Below are 9,489 nucleotides of genomic sequence, written 5' to 3'. Positions count from 1 at the left end.
GGGGAGGAGGCGGAAAAAATTTTTTTTCAATAAAAAAATTATATTAAAAAAATCATACCATGCAGTACAAACATCTGTTCTTGCTCTTAAATGCTATAGAAATTCCTACAGCCAGTAGCCTTTAAGTTACCTGCCCGCTTGGGCATGGCCTCTTATACTATAAGTGGTGTAGGAGGTCCTTCTGTATTTGTGTTGCTTTCATTGGTTAAATAAAGAAACTGCCTTGGCCTTTTGATAGGGCAGAAACTTAGGCAGGTGGGGAAGACAGAAGTGAATGCAGAGTCATATGCCTAATAGATAGAATATATACTTGAGATAAACACACAAGCAGTGGGAAAACACACAGAGCTGTTTTTATGGAAAGGATGCAGTTATTAGGGAAGAAACTAAGTGACACCTGAGAGAAATTACAGACAGAAAGAACTGGTCATTTACAGTCAGGAACTCACGGCCTTAAACAGGTGGGACTCCCCATCAGAGAGTCATTCATCTAGTAGGTCGACTTGCTGAACACTCATTGTCACTTGTTGTATACTCCCATGCCAGCTCTGAAGAAGAACTCAGTTCATTTATGAAATGTTTAAGAGAATTAAATCAGACAAATACTAGGGAGAGCTAAAGCTCACACAGTTTAAATTTGCTCTACCAAAATAATCTGTTCTTCCCCCTTAGGCTATTCCGAATATACCAGACACTTGAAAATATCCCTGTAACTTTTATCCATCTATTTCTTTAGTCTAAAATGAGGTTTAATCTATTTCCAGTTCACTGCAGCTCACCTGAAAGTGAAGTTCCTCTGAAATTACTTTGAGCTGTTTGCTAATAGACTTCAGTTAAACTTAATTATTCTTTCTCTGTGCCATCCTATGAATGAGAGTGGCTGCGGCCAGGATATTCTGCCCTTGTGAGCATAGACAGCTATTTGCCAAACACTGTCTCTCTTAAATCAGAAATGGTTTTGTATCATCCCATGGCACATACAATGTATTTTTTAGATAGTTTTTGATGATGATGTAGAATTGACTAAAGCTGTTTGAGAAATGTTCTTGAAGTTGGCGATGTGAAGGCAAAAATTTAAAAATTAAGCCAAAAGTAAAATGGAAATGCACATTTTTGGTGTCAGATTATTCTCTCCCCTTCAAAAGTATAGGTACAACATTTCCGGCAGCTTGCTCTTCCTTGGAATACCAACAAGACTTTTTCCATCACAGCCAAGCCTTTTACTCAGTATTTGTGGTTAGTAAAGCATTTGGAATAAATAAACCCAGAATAGAATTATCTCTCCCTTAAAAAGAAAGAGAAGTTCAATCATTTCTATTCTTGAAAAGATAAAAATTCTGTGTAGAAAGACTTGTTATCACTGAATCCAGATTTCTTTATCTCTGATCCAGAGGATATAAACAATGGCATAAAACTTTTTGCCCTACTTTTTAAACTTCGTATGTTTTCTTTTCTTTTATTTGAAAATAAGTTTTTTTTCAAGATACACATTCTAATTAAATTTTGCTTTCACTGTCTCCTTTCAAAATCCTCACCTCCTCACCCATCCATTTCCATATCTTCTTCATTGTTCTCTTTTTTGAATTATTTATTTCTTAATTATATTTTTCCTTTTTATTAAAATAATTGTTTTTTAATACAATATATCCTGAGTAGAGTTTCCCTTCACTAAACTTTTCCCAGTTCCTATCCATCTCCTCTGCAGTCCATATCAACTAGCTTTCTTTATCTCATTATAAAAGTACGAGTTTCTATGAAATAAAAAGGAAACATAATTACATAAAATATAGTAAGATAAATCAAAAAGCACAACATCAAAGTTTGACAAAGCAAACAATGGAAAGAAAAGATCCTCAAGAGAAGTCATAAGAACCAGAGGCCCACTCATTCACACAATTAGGAGTCCCATAAAAACACTAAAGTGAAAAGTATGTACATAGAGGACTTGGTGCAGACCTCTCCTTGTTGCTTCAGACTCTGAGTTCACATGAGCTCTGTTTATTTAAAGAGAGCTTTAAATAAATAAATAAAAATTGTCCATTTTTCCATGAGTTTATAAGCTTTCTGTTATTGTGTTTGATGTGGGATTCTCCTGTGGATGCTTGTTCTCTCGATGTCCTTGATTCCACTCTGACTTTTATACCATAGTTTTATATTACAATAAGAAACACTAGAAATAGTGAGACTTGCTGCAGTTCTTCTATTCTTCAGTATTGTTTTAGTTGTCTTTGGACGTTTGGTACTGAATATCAAGCTGAAAATTGTTCTTTCAAGGTCTGTGAAAAATTGTGTTGGAATTTTGTTGTGGATTGCATTGAATCTATAGATTGCTCTGGATAGGGTATTGCCATTTTTATTACATTAATTCTATTGATTTATCATCATGAGAGATCTTTCCATCTTCAGATACTTTGTCTAATTTCCTTCTTCAAAGACATATAATTTTTATCATACAAGTTGGTTGGTTGGAGTTATGTAAAGACAGTTTATATTATTTGATAATATTGTGAACCAAGTTTTATTCCTTATTTCTTTCTTGGATTCTTTGTCATTTTTGTACAGGTGGGCCACTGTATCAATTTTTAGTTAATGTTATATCCAGTCCTTTCACTAAAGGTGTTGATCATTTTTAAGATATCCCTATTACAATGTTTAAAGTCACATGTTTATACTATCATATAATCTTCAAATAAAAACACTTTGACTTCCTTTTCAACTTGTATTACTTTGGTCTCCTTCATTTGTCTTATTGTTCTAGAAAACACTTTGAGTACTTTATTGAATAGGAATGGAGATAATGGACAATCTTGTCATGTGCCTGATTTTACTGGAATTGCTTTGAGGTTCTCTCCATTTAATTTGATTTTGTCTGTGAATTTCCTCTAGACTGAGTTTATGTTTGCATATGTTCCTTGTATCTATAATCTCTCTAGGACTTTTCTCAAAGTTTTCAACTGTGCTGTTAAGTTGCTAATATGAGATCTTGCCAACATATTTATGTAGGCACTTAGTGATACAATCTTTGTTTTTAGCACTGCTTTCATTGTGTTCTGTAAGTTGGGCATGTTATGTATTCATTATCATTGAATTCTAGAAAGTCTTTCATTTATTTACTTCTGTCTTGACCTATTTTTCATTCAGTAGAATTGTCCATTTTCCATGAGTTTATAAGCTTTCTGTTATTGTGTTTGATGTTGGATTCTCCTGTGGATGCTGTGAATACCATGGGTTAATAAAGAAGCTGTTTTGCCCCTATTGCAGCACAAAACCTGGCAATCAGAAATTTCACGCAGATAGAGGAGGGGAGAGTAGGCAGAGTCAAAGAGGTGCCATGTAGACACCAGAGGAGAAAGAGGCCAGCTGCCACCCAGAACCTTGCTGGTAGGCCACAACCTCATGGTGCTGCATAGACTTAATACAAATGGGTTAAGTTCAAAAGTAAGAGCAAGGTAGAAATACGCTTAAGCTATTGGCCAAACAGTATTGCAATTAATGTTTCTGTATGGTTATTTTGGGTCTGGTCACCAGAGAAATGAATGAGCAGCCCCTGTCTTTTGTCATAAAACTCTAACCCATGGTTATCTGATAGGATGCTAGAATTTACTTCAATCTTCTTGTATTACTAATACTTGTTTTATGTCCATGTATGTGATCAGTTTTGGAAAAAGTTCCATGAAATTCAGCTTTTTCTCTCTCTCTTTAGAAAACAAACAGGTACATAAAATAATAAACCAAACATAATTAAACAAAATAAGCACCAGAAAAAGAAAACCTATCTAAACTCAACTATACATAAAGACATACACATATTCACACATACACAACTCAAAAAAAAAAACAAAATTGGAAAACATAATATATAATCAATAGACAAGTAAGGTTAAAAAATTAAACAAAGCATGAGATAAAAGATCTCTGATAGTATCTGGAATTCATTTTGTTTTGGTTGTCTCCTACTGGCCATGTGGCATGTGACTTGCTCTTAATTGTGGTTTCTTTGCCCAGTAAAACCTTCATTAGAGAAAACTGATATTTCCTTTGAGGGGAGTTATCAGTTTAGAGATTGCTTCTGAAACTCAACATAGCTCAGACCTATACCTGCTGCAACAGTCTCTGTAAGGTCATATATGTGTCAATCCCATTGTATCATAAGATACTCTTTTCTTGATATTTTCTATTCCCATGATCTCTTATAATCTTCTCATCTCTTCTGCATAGTTCCCTAGGTACTAATAGGGGTAGGTTGATGAAGACAACCCATTTAGGTTCCAAGGTCTCACTCTCTCTAAAATTGTCCAGTTATATGTCTGTTTATTAGTTTCCACCTAATGCAGCAGGTAACTTCTCTGATAATGGCTGAGCAAGAGACTCTTTTTGGGCAAATAGATTATTATTAGGAGTCATTATACTACTATGTTCCTTTAGCAGTACAATGTAATTGGGTTTCTAAACATCTGTACCCTTTTTAATCTCACATTCTTGGTCACCCAAGCAGTACAAAACATGGTTCCATATCATGGAAGAATCCTTAAATCCAATAGGATAATAGTTGGTTACTCCCATAACTTTCATGCCACTATTGCACCAGCCTTGCTATTTAGACAGGTCACATACAGATTGAAGGGTTGGAAACTGGGCTAGTGTTTACCTTTCTCTCCTGGAAGAGTCCTTTGTACCTTTCAGGACCATGAACTAGTCAGTTTGGATGAAGACTCTGATTAGGCAGCAACTTGCTTTCTCTGTTTTCAGTGTGTTATTCAGATGTTGTCTTCATAGATAGAACCTGACTATCAGTTTGTGGAGAGCAAGCAATAGCCTTGACCATAGCCTGATTTGTTTGGGCTGTTTCTCTGAGACTACTTTGGTCAATAAAACAGTTTGATATAGCATTCCTGGTAATGAAAATTTTAGTTGTCAAAAAAATCTAATAGAGATTTTGTCTGTTATTTAGTGATTTTGTTTAGATTCCTTTCATATACATATGCTTAAAGAAGTTTCTAGTATAGTAGATTTCCATCTAAGTCCTCAAATGGCTACTTATGTTCCCTGGTTTTTGGCAAGGAAAGCAGAAATACACACTAGAATCAAGACAACACCTTCAACAAATGGTGCCAATCAAACTAAATGGCTACATGTAGAAGAATGTAAGTAGATTCGTATTTATAACCCTGCACAAAACACAGCTCCAAAAGGATCAAAAGCCCAAACATAAGAATAGTTACACTGAATCTGATGGAAGTTAAAGTGGATAATAGCCTTAGAGTCATTGGCACAGGAAATACTTTCTGAACAGAACACTGTTAGCACAGGCACTAAGAACAACAATTAATAAGTGGACCACATGAAGTTGAAATTTTTGCAAGGGAAAAGACACCATCATTTGGACAAAGCACTAGGCCACAGTATGGTGAACTACTTTTTAGCAACTACACATCTGATAGAGGGTTAATATTTAAAATATATAAATAATTGAGAAATTAGGCATCAAAGAAATAACCTAATTCAAAATGGGATGCAGAACTAAACAGATTTCTCAAACAATAAAGCACCAATGGTTGAGAAACAGAGAAATATTTAACATCTTTAGTCATAAGACATGCAAATCAAAACTATTTTGAAATTTCACCTTCACCTTTCAGAGTGACCAAGATAAAAAAAAATGATAGCACATGCTGTCAAAAATGTGAAGTAAGGAGAACACTCATCCATTGTTGATGGGAGTACAAGTCAGTACATTCACTATGGAAACTTTGTGGTGGTTCCTCAGAAAGCTAGATATTGATCTACCTTTCTGATTTTTTTGAATGACACCTTACTAATTTGGAAGACATTCTCTCCATAGTTCTAACTATTTAGCTAACAAATCAGAACACAAAGAGACAGAACATTGGGTCATCAATATGACTCATTGAATAAAACACCTGTCACTCAAGCTGAGTTAATTCTAGAAGATCTGCACATAGAAAGAAAAAAGCTAGTGCCGGCAAGTCATCTTTTGGTATCCATGTGCACACACACAAACAGAGTCATACACATTGACTGTAGTAAAAAGTGAATAAAGATACACTAAATTCTCTGTAAATCAATTTAGTTGCTTTATGTAGAAGTTTCCTTTTAATGAATTTTGTTTTATTCAAAATACCAGACATTACTGTTATAAATAAAGTCATGGTATTTGTAGAAGCATGATCATGAATGAGATAAACATGACCTTTGCTATATAGATTATATGCTTTCACTTTTTATTTGCAGAGGATAAATCCTTTTCTCCTTGAATCTACATTCATGAAAATAATTGCTTTTAAAGGACTTGATTTCTGTTCTCTGATTCCCATTAGGCAAAGTCCCAGTTTCATAGAAAGTTCCTTTATTACCTAATTAATATTAGAAGTAAATCTGCCATTAGTAAACTATTATTTCACTCTGCTAGGGAAGTGTGCTCTGCTCTATTTTAACCTAAAATGTTTATACTTTGGCATTGGTTAGTCCCCCAAATTCTTTTGTAATTGATTCACAAAGCCCCAAGTATGATTTTCAAGAGAACTGGGTCCATGAAAATAGATGAATGCGGCATTCTCTCACTAATTTCCTATGCTACACAAGGTATAGCTTCCCTTCTCATATTTATGAAGGCAATTTGTTTAAAGTGTCTAAAGACTTGCTTCAACACTTGTTGATCATAACTAGTTTTCATCTTTCTTGGCCCTTTGAATAAAGTCTGTGAAAAACTTCTATTTGCAAAATAGCAAATTTCACTGTTATTAATTATCTCAGAAAAGCTAAATAAATGATCATATAATCACAAAAACAAAAAATTAATAAAATTCTCTTACATATATCTGATTTTTACCTTTCTTGATCTTTGGTAGAATTGGTCTAGAACCAGGTCTGATTTATGTCCTTTCACTAGTATATATTGTCATAATCGAAAGTCCTGGAACCAGTAGCTTATTCTAAATTATATTTGACAATGTCTTCATTGTATTATTTATCTTGTTATATTGAGTATTGAGTTAAATTATGATGTAATTGAACAAGCAAATAGGCCAAATATTTAAGATGCAAAAAGCAATATTTGAGATGGAAGTTTTTTCTCTTATCTTTGAACAAAAATTGAAAAAAAAGTATTTAAAATCCCTGGGAGAGATACATTTAAAGAAGTGATTAACTGAACGCATCCTTAACAATGGTTCTTCCAAGGTAATTTGTAAAAGACAAAACATATGAAGAAAAAGTAATTAAAAAGATAAAAAGTATTGAATTCAACAATATCCTTCATTTAAAGAAATATGAACAAAGTTAAGTCAACACAAAGTGGCCCTACTCTGTGATTGACAAATCGTCCCAAGCACTTTAAAACTCCAATAGTCCCTTCCCTGAAGCACTAGAGTAGCAGAACAAGCTGAAATGCTATCTAAATGAACAGACTTCAGGAAATAGAAAAGCTGCTCAAATGTAACATGGCAGCTTAACAAACAACTTCCTTCCTGAGAAATCCTGGCAGAGTAATGAATGGAAAGTAGGCTGTTATCGCCAGCATCAGTGGACTTAAAGACTCTCCATCTTTTATATTTAATTGACTGTGGTAAGTAATTTGTACCATTGAACAATGATGGTAAATTACTTAGCTGAAAAGAAAATAGACTCCTACTAAGAATAAAAGCAACTTTGATGTACAGAACAAAACAATAATGAATTGCTGTGAAAAATGAGCTTCTAAATATAAAAACTTTCCATTCATTTTGGATGATGAAATAAAGGGAAGGTGAAAATGGATTCTATGTGCTTTGCAAGCAACTTTGTAAAACGGAAAGGTTAAGCCTAGTTAGTGCACCACACATCCAGGGAAGCTTGGCAGTGCAATGTTGAGTAGCAGATAACAACAGTTTTACTTCTTACTGTCTGCGCATTTTACTAACTCCACGAATCACCTCAGTTTTCTACTTTTGGCCAAGTATAAGTCAACTTCAGTACACCTATTGATTCTGTAAACAAATGATGTCCTAGGGCTATCCTAGCATGTCTAAGTAGCATGACTCTGAAATTAAATGTAGGTCATTGCTAACATACAAATAAACTCAAAGGCACTGAACCAATAATTAGAATTAATTTTTAGTATTATTGTCTGTCTTTGTTTGGAAAAGTCACTAATAATTAAAAGCATAGTGAAATCATTTCTACTTTTACTCATTTATAAAGATGAATAAATATAAACTTTTTTCCCTCTGTGTCAGTGAAATATCCTGCTAAGTTCAGTCAAAATATTTTGTAAAAGAACCTAATGTTGAGTGTGTAGGAAAGTGAGGAGGATCTAGAAGGAATTGAGATAAATAATTCTCAATCTCCAAATTTCTCTAAAGATATTATGATTGTTTCAATATGAAACGTCTTCCACAGGCTCGTGTACTAAAGGCTTGATCTCCGGTTGGGAAATGGTAGAAACTTTAGGCTTTGAAGTCTACATGGGAAATTTGTGACTATAGGCATTACACCTAATCCCATTCCTTCCTTTTCTCTTTGTTTCCAACTCTACCTGGAAGGAAAGTGAGTTCAAGTGTTCTAGACTTTAGGCTCAGGGGCACACACACACACACACACACACACACACAAATGTAGAGAGAGAGAGAGAGAGAGAGAGAGAAAAGAAGGCAGGAAAGAGAGGCTAATCTAGGTTGTTTGAAATCCAAGCCAAAGCAGGATACAAACTGTATATTCAGACAGGAGGCTGACATATCCATAAAACAGAAATTTGATACAGGTATCTGACTCTGAGATAGTGTGCTCTTTTATTCTATCCATGACTTATATTGTGTGGATGGGATAAAGGGGGTTATAGGAAGTACACAGCTCAACTTTCTCTATTATCCTGAAAGGTGAGAAGAAAGGCAGACACAGATGAAGTGAGGCTACCGCATTCCATAAAGTCCCATCTCAGTCATGAAGAGTCAAGTATAAACAGATTGATCTCCCAAAAAACAGAAGGAAAGGTTACAATTAGCAGACAGAACAAACACTAGGCAATTCTAGCAGATAGTAGACAATGGTAAGAGAAAATTTACCTAAAGGTAGGGTGACTGAATTTGTGCCTAGCATCACAGCCCGCCCCAACATGAAACCTATAGAGACTGTAACCAATGACAATCCAAGGAAAGAGATCAACCATAACATTAGAACCAGGAAGTAACAAATGGTTTCATAATACATTTTATCTAATTTATTTAATTTATCCTTTTATTAACCTGTTCTGAGTTTTTTGAAATATTTTCCCTGTGTACTTTAATTACTTGGTAATTGTGTTTTAAATTTTGCTGGAGAAAGTGTTTTGGGTTGTTGTTTGTTTATATTTTTGTCTGTATGTCTTTTCTATCCCAAATGTGATGTACAATATTATCTTTTTTTTTAAATATAATTTTTTTATTGAAAAAAAAAAGATTTCCGCCTCCTCCCCGCCTCCCATTTCCCTCCTCCCCGCCTCCCATTTCCCTCTCC

This window comes from Alexandromys fortis, unplaced genomic scaffold (assembly GCF_014885135.2).
Source record: "Alexandromys fortis isolate MF-2015 unplaced genomic scaffold, M_Fortis_MF-2015_v1.1 scaffold_33, whole genome shotgun sequence".
Taxonomy (NCBI): domain Eukaryota; kingdom Metazoa; phylum Chordata; class Mammalia; order Rodentia; family Cricetidae; genus Alexandromys; species Alexandromys fortis.
This window is presented reverse-complemented; position numbering follows the sequence as displayed.